This window comes from Bos indicus x Bos taurus, chromosome 7, assembly GCF_003369695.1.
Source record: "Bos indicus x Bos taurus breed Angus x Brahman F1 hybrid chromosome 7, Bos_hybrid_MaternalHap_v2.0, whole genome shotgun sequence".
Lineage (NCBI taxonomy): Eukaryota > Metazoa > Chordata > Mammalia > Artiodactyla > Bovidae > Bos > Bos indicus x Bos taurus.
Window position 1 is genome coordinate 44,404,919 of NC_040082.1, and position 9,436 is coordinate 44,414,354.

Here is a 9,436-nt window from a genome sequence, read left to right on the forward strand (position 1 = left end):
CTCCGAATAAAATGATAACGACAAAAGTACAAGCTGTAACGCTTCCCTGGTGGCTCCGTGGTGAAGAGCCCACCTGCTGAGGTAGGAGACGTGGGTTCAATCCCTGATCTGGGAAGATCCCACGTGCCACAGAGCAACAAAGCCCGTGTGCCACAACTACTGAGCCTGTGCTCTAGAGCTGGAGAACTGCCACTACCGAGCCCACATGCCACAGCTACGGAAGCCTTCATGCCCCGGAGCCTGTGCTCTGCAACAGGAGAGGCCACCGCAGCAAGAAGCCCGCACACTGCGAGGAGGGGTAGCCCCCGCTCACTCCAAGTGGGGAAAAGCCTGTGTAGTAACAAAGACCCAGCACAGCCAAAAATAAACAAATAGCAGTATAAGTCCTAGAATTCAATAATCCTTGGGTGATCCAGTTAGACCATGACCCAACACACTCCAGCACTGAAGGGACATGCAGTCATCCTTTTCAAAGTTGTAATAATTTTTTAATCATTTATCAAGGTCATTTACATTTTGGTAGGCATTATGTTAGCACTTTGGGCTTCCCAGGTAGCATTGCCGGTAAAGAACCTATCTGCCAATGCAGGAGAAGTAAGAGACGCGGGTCAATCCCTGGGTGGGGAAGATCCCCTGGAGGAGGCCATGGCCACCCACTCCAGTATCCTTGCCTGGGAAATCCCATGGACAGAGAAGCCTGGTGGGGTACAGTCCATAGGGTCGCACAGAGTCGGACATGATTGAAGCAACTTAGCATGCACATATGCATGTTAGCAGTTTGCATATATTCATGTGATCTTAATAACCACAGCCTATAAGATGGTTACTGTAATTGCCCCATTTTTACAGATTAGAAAAGTGAGTAACAAATGGGTTAGGTGACTTGCCCAAGGTCAAAGGCTAATAAATGGCATGGCAGAGATTTAATTGCATGCTGATGACAGCATCCTCCTCCAGGGGATCTTCCTGACCCAGGGATCAAACCCAGGTCTCCTGCATTGCAGGCAGATTCTTTACGGTCTGACCTACCAGGGAAGCCCTGGAGCACAGGAGGAACACCTTACACGCCTGTCCTCTCCAGGCCTGTACCCTCTGTGCCAGATATGAGTTCTCTTGACCCAGAAGTTCCCATTAGAGCACCTGGGCAGAAAGGAGCTGCGTCTCCTGCCCCTCATCTTAAAGAAGAGGTTTGGTTACCTTGCCCTGACAGAAAGTCAATGGGAAGCCATGTGATTTGTGGAGCCTGGCTTTCTCAAGCAGAGATGGATGGCCAAGGTCAGGCTGGCCTCTAGGGTAAGTAGGGTGGCACTGGGCCAGTGGGCTCTCCTGGGAGGGCCATGCACACGAAGAATAGCAATTTTTAATGCAGCTGTGAGCCACTTTTGAAGGGAATTTACTTCCAAAGCTTTGATCTTGGATCCTTGTAGCTGAGGTCTGCATTTTTCCATGGTGAGAACTCCAAGCTGGCTTCTGACAAGAGGCAGCATAGGATTAAGAGGGTTTTTTTTTTTTTTTCTCTCTCTCAATTCTTGAGGTTTAAGCTAGATACATCTAATTCTTGAGATGTGCTCACGCAACACTGATGAAAGCAGCGAAAGTGTGCTGAGACTTGTAAAGCCCTACTGATTTTTGCTATTTCCAAATCAAGCTGAGGTATTCAAAATGGTTTATTTCTCACTTTGAAATGGTGCATCTACTGTGTGCATGCGTGTTTCCAGGTTCCAGAAGTTTACGTAAATTAAATACCAAAGTACCATATAGGCCAGAGATTAACACCTGTTTCCGTAATGACTCAGCCATGCTCCTTCCCATACGTGTTGTCTATGGGTGATTTCACGCAACAAGAGCACAACTAAGTAGTGTGGAAAAGGGTGATCCACAAAGTCTGAATTATTCACTACCTGGGCCTGACAGAAGGAAGACGCCAACCCCTGATCTGGGCTTTCAACCTATTTTGCATTCTTTCCAGGGAATGACGAAGGAAATACACTTGGCACACGACTGTGGCTACTTGAACAGAACTTCTTTGCCTGTGATAACATGGGAAGGTATTGGGTTGGCCAAAAATTTCATCCAGGTTTTTGTAACATCTTATGGAAAAACTCGAACAAATTTTTGGCCACCCAGTATCATCAAAAGCTTACAAATATGAATTTTGTAGCTACTCAGCCAATGCATTTTAATTCTCCCTTCATTTTTATACTGCAGTCTCTAAGCTTTTTGCTCAAGGCAGGAGAATTTAGCAAGACAACAGGCTTGGAAACAAGCTGTGGATGGAGAGGGAATCTTCTAAATTCTTTAGTTCCCATTCAATACAGAGTCAGGCTGCTACTTCTGCAAAGTAAAGAGAGATCTGTACCCTACTCCCAGTGGTCAGTTCTATCCACAAATAAAGAATCACATTTTTCCTACATAGGCAGGACTTTGTAGCTCTGGCTGAAAGGAACAGATATGAAACTATTTGGTCCCTTTTCAGATTCTAACTTCCGGTTAGCACTGCCTCCCTGTCTTGTCACTGCCTCAGTTCCTATAAATGAAGGTTGAATGTTGATCTTCTGGTCTCTGCTCAATGATTCCCCATTGCCAGAAGTCATGTGCAGATGCAATAGACAAAGGGAAACAGGGGAAGAGTGTTTAAAAAAAAATTAACATGAGAAATTGGAAAGACCTAGATATCACCCATGAGCTCACAAAGAGTGGGACACAGCTGAGCAATTAACACACACAGATACCACCCAATAAACTTGCAGTGAGTTATTTGATTCATCTGTTCATTTATTCATTCAATGGATATTTAATAAGCACCTAAAACATGTCAGGCACTGACCTAAATTCTCAAGATTCAGAAGTTAACACAACAGGCAACAACGCTACCTCCTGGGGCTTATGTTCTAATATGAGGACAAAGTAAACGAGTAAAAATTGCAAATTGTGATCCCTGCTATGAAGGAAATCACCAGGGTGAAATTATGGAGGGTAACAGGGAACCTATTTAGAATCTTCATTGCCTAGCACAGTACCTGGGACATAGAATATGCACCTTTTTAAATGATTGAATATAAAACTAGATATTTAAAATGCTTTATTTGCTGTCACTTCTATGTGGCCAGCTCACAGCAACTCTGTTACGTAGAACAGGACTAAAACAAAGAAAAGACAGGCCTATAAGGCATTCCTTGCCTCCAAGGAAATTATGATGAACAAAACAAATTATCTTTCCAAAGAATTTGCAATGAAAAGGCACGTACTTTATGAAGCTCTGTTTCAACAAACTAACCTGGAAATCAGAATTGCTCTCAGTGGTTAAGAGAACAAGACCTCAACTCAAACATCATGGGTTCCAGATCAGATTCTGACACTCACCTAACATGATTTCTGGCAAATTCTTAACTTTTCCAAGCCTCAGTGCCTCATTTTTAAACTGGGTCCTCCAAAAAAACATTACCTACCTCTTAGTGTTATTAGCAGGATTCAGTAATTTAACATTATGAACTCCACTCAGCAATGAGCCCTGCACGTGCTGTGCCTTCAATAAATACAGTTCCTTCGCCTTGTGCGCCTGCTTCCTTATCTGGGTAAAGAAGATAAGGACACCTACCTCACAGTAGTGGTGAGAGGATTAAATGAATTAATCCACGTAAAGCACCTACAACAGTAAGTGCTCAGTGAGTGTTAGCTAGTATTACTATTAATCTGATCTACGTGCTGGTGATTGTTTGAGAACACCCATCCCATTTTAAAATCAGAAATAAGGAACGTGAGTCCTGGATGTCTGAAAAAATTCTGCAAAGAAATTTCAACAACTGAGTCAGACCCACCTAGACCACTGATTCTCCTGAAATAATTTATTCATCACTTGTGTTTGTTGGGGTGGGGGGCAGTGGCAAAAGGGGGTGAATCCAGCATTGCTCTAAGTATCTTAAGGTTTGTTTGTATGTATGTATGACTACATGCATTATCACCTCCTCTGAGGTTTTAATTTATTACAATTACTTTCAATTATTTTCATTTAGGAGGAGAAGGGGACGACAGAGGATGAGATGACTGGATGGCATCATCGACTCAATGGACATGAGTTTGAGTAAACTCTGGGAGTTGGTGATGGACAGGGAGTTCTGGTGTGCTGCAGTCCATGGGGTCACAAAGAGTCAGACACAACTGAGCGACTGAACTGAACTTTCATTTACAGATCACATTCTTCTTTGTATTACTATACTGTTTCCCCGGTTCCTAACATTGGAGGAGGACTGCGAGTGGAGCAGTCATATGGTCTATTATCTGTTCATGCTGAAAATTTGTTTCCGCACGAGACTGTAAGTCCCATGTGGGCAGGGGCCATAGCTATTTGGATCTCACTGTGTTCCCAGTGCTGAGGAGGTACATTTGGGGTTTGGGCTATGTGTTATCATAGGTACATAAAGACAAGGATACAGAGGACCAGAAGAAACAGGTGGTATGACTCAGAGTCTATGCCCAGCATGAGACCCGACCTTCTGATAAGGAAGTGTGCACATGACCCAGGCCAGCACCCACGCCACGATACAGGGATGGACATTTGATTTTATCTGAACCAATCAGTCCTCTCTCCTCTCTCAAAGAGCCCTTTATCTTTGAAGAAAGAATCAGCTCTTTCTCCAAAAGAAAAGGTTGGAACATTTCTTTTCCTCTCTGGATACAAGCTCTGAGAATGAAAGCCTGAAGCTGTCTGAGGGTGTTTTCCCCTGCATGGAAAAAACTTACCTGGAGCAGAAGCAAAATGACAACACACAGAAGATGCTGAGAAGAGAAATGAGAGGTTTAGATAGTATTCAAGTGTCTTGTCACCAAGGCCACCTCTCCACCTGCCATTTCCACAATTTATGTCAAAGAAACAGCTGGAGAGTAATTAAAACAGTAAAAACTGACTCTATTCAAGACTATTGCAATAGGGCAAAAGAAACCTCAGTATAGAGCTGGGATTGTTCTGAAAACAACATGGAAAGGTGGGAATTTATAGCCAAGAAACAGGGTTGGGGTGGGGGGGGGGGGTCACTGGATGGAAAATTACAAAGAGAAAAACATACAAGGGATCTAACTAAATTGACCTAACAGAATCTTCACTGAAAACAGGCCAGTGTGATCAGACATTACCCAGGGGATGGTGGAGGATGAAGAACCCAGTTAACTTAATTGACCCAATTAAGGGTGATTAGATATGGAGAATAGAGGATTCTTGGCTAAAACTGACTTGGGTGAAAGAAAGTGAAAGTGAAGTTGCTCAGTCATGTCGACTCTCTGTGACCCCATGGACTGTAGCCTAGCAGGCTCAACCACCCATGGCATTCTCCAGGAAAGAGTACTGGAGTGGGTTGCCATTTCCTTCTCCAAGAGATCTTCCCAACCCAGGGATAGAACCCGGGTCTCCTGCATTGCAGGCAGACACTTTACCATCTGAGCCACCAGGGCAGTCTAACTTCCTGACGTAGGTGAGTTCCTGCTAAAACTGGATTTTACAGTGAGGCGCACAGATGGGCCTAGGAGGAGGGACAAGGAACCTGACTAAACTTTGGTCAGGCAGAGACTCTTCATCATTGACACATACCAAAGCTTAAGCCCAGCGTTTACACAGGCCCACCCTTTTGCTTATGCGAGTTCAAGTTCTTTTTTTTTCCATATATCCAAAAGTCTAAAATGCTCAAAGAAGGGGTTGTGCAGAACCATGAAAATGACAATGTAACTATCACTTGTTGAGAGCTTCCTCTGTGTCATACACTGTATTAAATATGGTTTTCTGCATCATTTCACCAAATATAATTCTATGAGGTAGATAGTAATATTATCCCCATTTTCACACTGGGGAAACAGGCATAGTTATCAAGTAATTTTCCCACGTTCAGAAGGTGGCTGATCCAAGACTCAAACTTTATCCATCTGACATCAGGGCCCACCACAGTCAGACACCAACACCAGTGTATCTTCAAGTATGGTTCCCTTATATCTCAGTCAGTAAAGAATCTGCCTGCAATGCAGGAGACCTGGGTTCGATTCCTGGGTCAGGAAGATCCCCTGGAGAAGGAAATAGCAACCCATTCCAATATTCTTGCCTGGAAAATCCCACGGACAGAGGAGCCTGGTGGGCTACAGTCCATGCAGTTGCAAGAGTCAGACATGACTTAGTGACTAAACCACCATGGTTCCTGGACCACCTGCATTAGGATTACTTAGAGTACTTATGTCGAGTAAAGATTACCAGAAATCACTCTTGTTTACTGAATTAGAAGTTTAGTGTGGGGATTAACTACAGTTTAATAAAGGGGTGGAGGCTATGTCAGGAAAGACCAGAACATACCATTTTCTTGGGAATACATCCCTCAAAGTTATGCGCACTATTCATCAAAATAGATGCAGCCAGTGCTAATATTATTTCAATCCTTGACGGTATGAGGAATAAAGAGAAGAACAACCGGACAAATGGACAAGATGTGAGACACCATTTGCCCAGTCTTCCCTCTCCTGGGCTTCCCAGGGGGCTCAGGGGTAAAGAATCCCCCTGCCATGCAGGAGGTCCAGGTTCAATCCCTGGGTGGGAAGATCTCCTGGAAGAGGAAATGGTAACCCATTCCAGTATTCTTGCCTGGGAAATCCCATGGACAGGGGAGCCTGGTGGGCTACAGTCCATGGGGTCACAGGCGTTGGACATGACTGCCCATGCACGATCCACTCCACTCCCTCTCCTTCATGCCCAGTTGAAGCTACTGACTTCATAAGAGCACATCAATGGTAAACAAGTTTTGCAAAATTGGCTCACAGAATATTATAAGTAATCCTCCCCCATGTCCGTTTTCAGCATGTAGCTTAGAACTCCAAGGAGGTTAGGTCATCCCTACACAAGTTCTTTATTTTAACAAACAATTCAGACACATTCCATGAAAGCACTTTGAGCTCCAAGAAGAATTAAGTTAGATAATAACAGGAAGTTATTAAGCTAAGCTTCATTCCACCTTTGCCACTTTTTCTCTGAAATTGCTTTGCTTTCTCTCATTTTGGAAAGACTTTTTCATTTTATTCTCACATTTGGGTTTGTCTGGGTATTTCCCCCCAACAGAAATGCTTTCTTACAGCTCCTTCACTGACTTGTGTTTTATTTATTATACTTCACCCCCCCCCATTAAGTTTCTCCCTGGAAAGGTTTTATCTGGATGTTGCAGATTCACCTCTCTCCTGAACCCCCACTAAGAGATGATGGGCAGCTGTCTTTATTATTTGTCAGTTACACTCCACCAGCAAGAATCACATTTCCACAGAAAGGAAGAAGCAGAATAATAACCATGAACGCTTAAGTTCAGTACCTGGCTCTTATGAGTGAGAAGAGATCATGCCCAGCTTTACAATTCTATCGTAAATGTATTCAATTTCATTGTCGCTTCTGTTAACAGGTCCAGAGTGCATTTTCTGCAATAGCTGTGACTCTTGAAGCCAACAGAGAGGGGACAGAAACCCTCTGGACTGAAAAAAGCCTAAGACTTCCATGGGCATACGGTAGACCAAGCCCATTAAAAAAATTTCATGAAATTGTTTTTCTAAGTCATACTATGATCTCTCCAGATTTCCTCCAGGCAGTTATTTTTTCACACTGTACTAAACAGATGAAGCTGCTAGAGGTGGAAAGAGACTAGCCCTGGAAACCTGGAAATTTCTATTCCTACCTGGACTTCCCCAAGGGAGGAGCAATCAGTGACTCAGCACACCTGTAAGCCATCAGGACTCACATAACAAGACACTGAGGGAAGGAAAGACACGCTCTGAGCTACTGCATTTGAACCAAGAACCAGGCTAAACCATGAGGACATAAACAAGCATAGTTCTGGCCCTCCTGGAACTTATAGCCAACTAAAGATAAACTATTTCAAGAGTAACAAATGCTACAGAAGGGAAGTCAGGGGGAAGGAGGGTAGCTTGAGCATATAAGAGGGGTCCCACCTAATCTTCAAAGCCTGTTAGTTAGAGCTCAGTGAACTCTGGAAGTGACCCCAAACAACCGACTCAGGATTGATGATGGTAAGAGGTATATTTAGACGTCCTTCCACAGAGGACGAGCTGTGCTAATCGCTTCACCCTCTCTTTTTGAAATTGTCACGGTATCTGACTCCTTTCTCTGAGATCATTAGCCACTGGACCACTTTTGCAATATAGGATACTCCCCAAGCAAAAGATAATTTCTCAGATAATCTTCCAAATATTTTACATTTTGCTTCATTTATATATTATTCACATGTTATCTATTACAAGAAAACATCACCGTTCTTATTCGAAAGCTACAGAACACTGAGAAATGGACTAAAGATGCTTCACATTTATCGAGTTCTTAATGAATGCAATCTAGTGTGTTAAGCATATTTACATGAACCATATCTTTTGAATCCTTACAAAACACTGTAAAACAGATATTGCATGTTTTTCTAAGTACAGACAGAGAAACTGAAACTGAGGCAGAAAATAACTTACCAAAGGTTGCAAGTGGCAGCTCAAGTTGAACATAGGCCACGGGAAGCCAGAGCCCCTGCAGCTACCCTCAGGATGCACTGCCCGCATTATGAGACCAGAAAAACCCACGACTACTTGGCAGAGTTGATAGTCAACATAAGCATTCATTTTTCAGCAAAGACACTCACTTATGAATACTCATGACCACAAACACTTGCTTTTCTGGGTCTAATGTTGTTAATGGGTCCCTCATGTTGTTAATACCAGAAAGATTTTTAACATGACACCCTTGCGTTCAGAAAGGCGTTCAGAAAGGTAAACAGATACTTGATTTCTATGGGTGGAAAGTACAAGAAATTGATATAGAAATGGATGGAGCAATGTACAAAGCCTTGAAATCACAGACTCACCGTTAGGAAGGGATCTCTCAGGACCAAGAGGAGAGCTGTTCCAACTCTTCTGCAGCATAGCTCTGGCAGCTGACCGCCAAGCTTCTACAGTGGCTTGTTCTCAAACTTGAGTGTGACCAGAATTGCCTGGAGAGCTTGTTAAAACACCAATTGCTGGGTCCCACCCCTACAGCTTCTGACTGGGGGGTCTGAGTGAGGTTTGAGAATCCTCATGTCTAAGGTGCTCCCAGGTGAAGATAATAATGCTGATCCAGGGCCATGGCTTCCAGATCTAGACCAAGTTCTTTGTTTAAAGGTGGAGAAACTGAGGCCAAGCAAAATGAAGCGACTTGCCCAGCATCACACCACCAGTTACTGACACAGCCAGAAGTCAAGCATATGGTCACTGTTATTCTTCCTCTCCCTTTTATTCCCCCTTTAATTTGTTTGTTTTTCCTTTATAACCACTGGATGCTTGTCCATCACTAGAGTAACGTGTGGTGTTAGGGAGTAATCACATTGAAAAATAGAGTAGGGCTGTGCCTCTACACTAAACTATCTTGAAGTCATTCTTAAATGCTCCT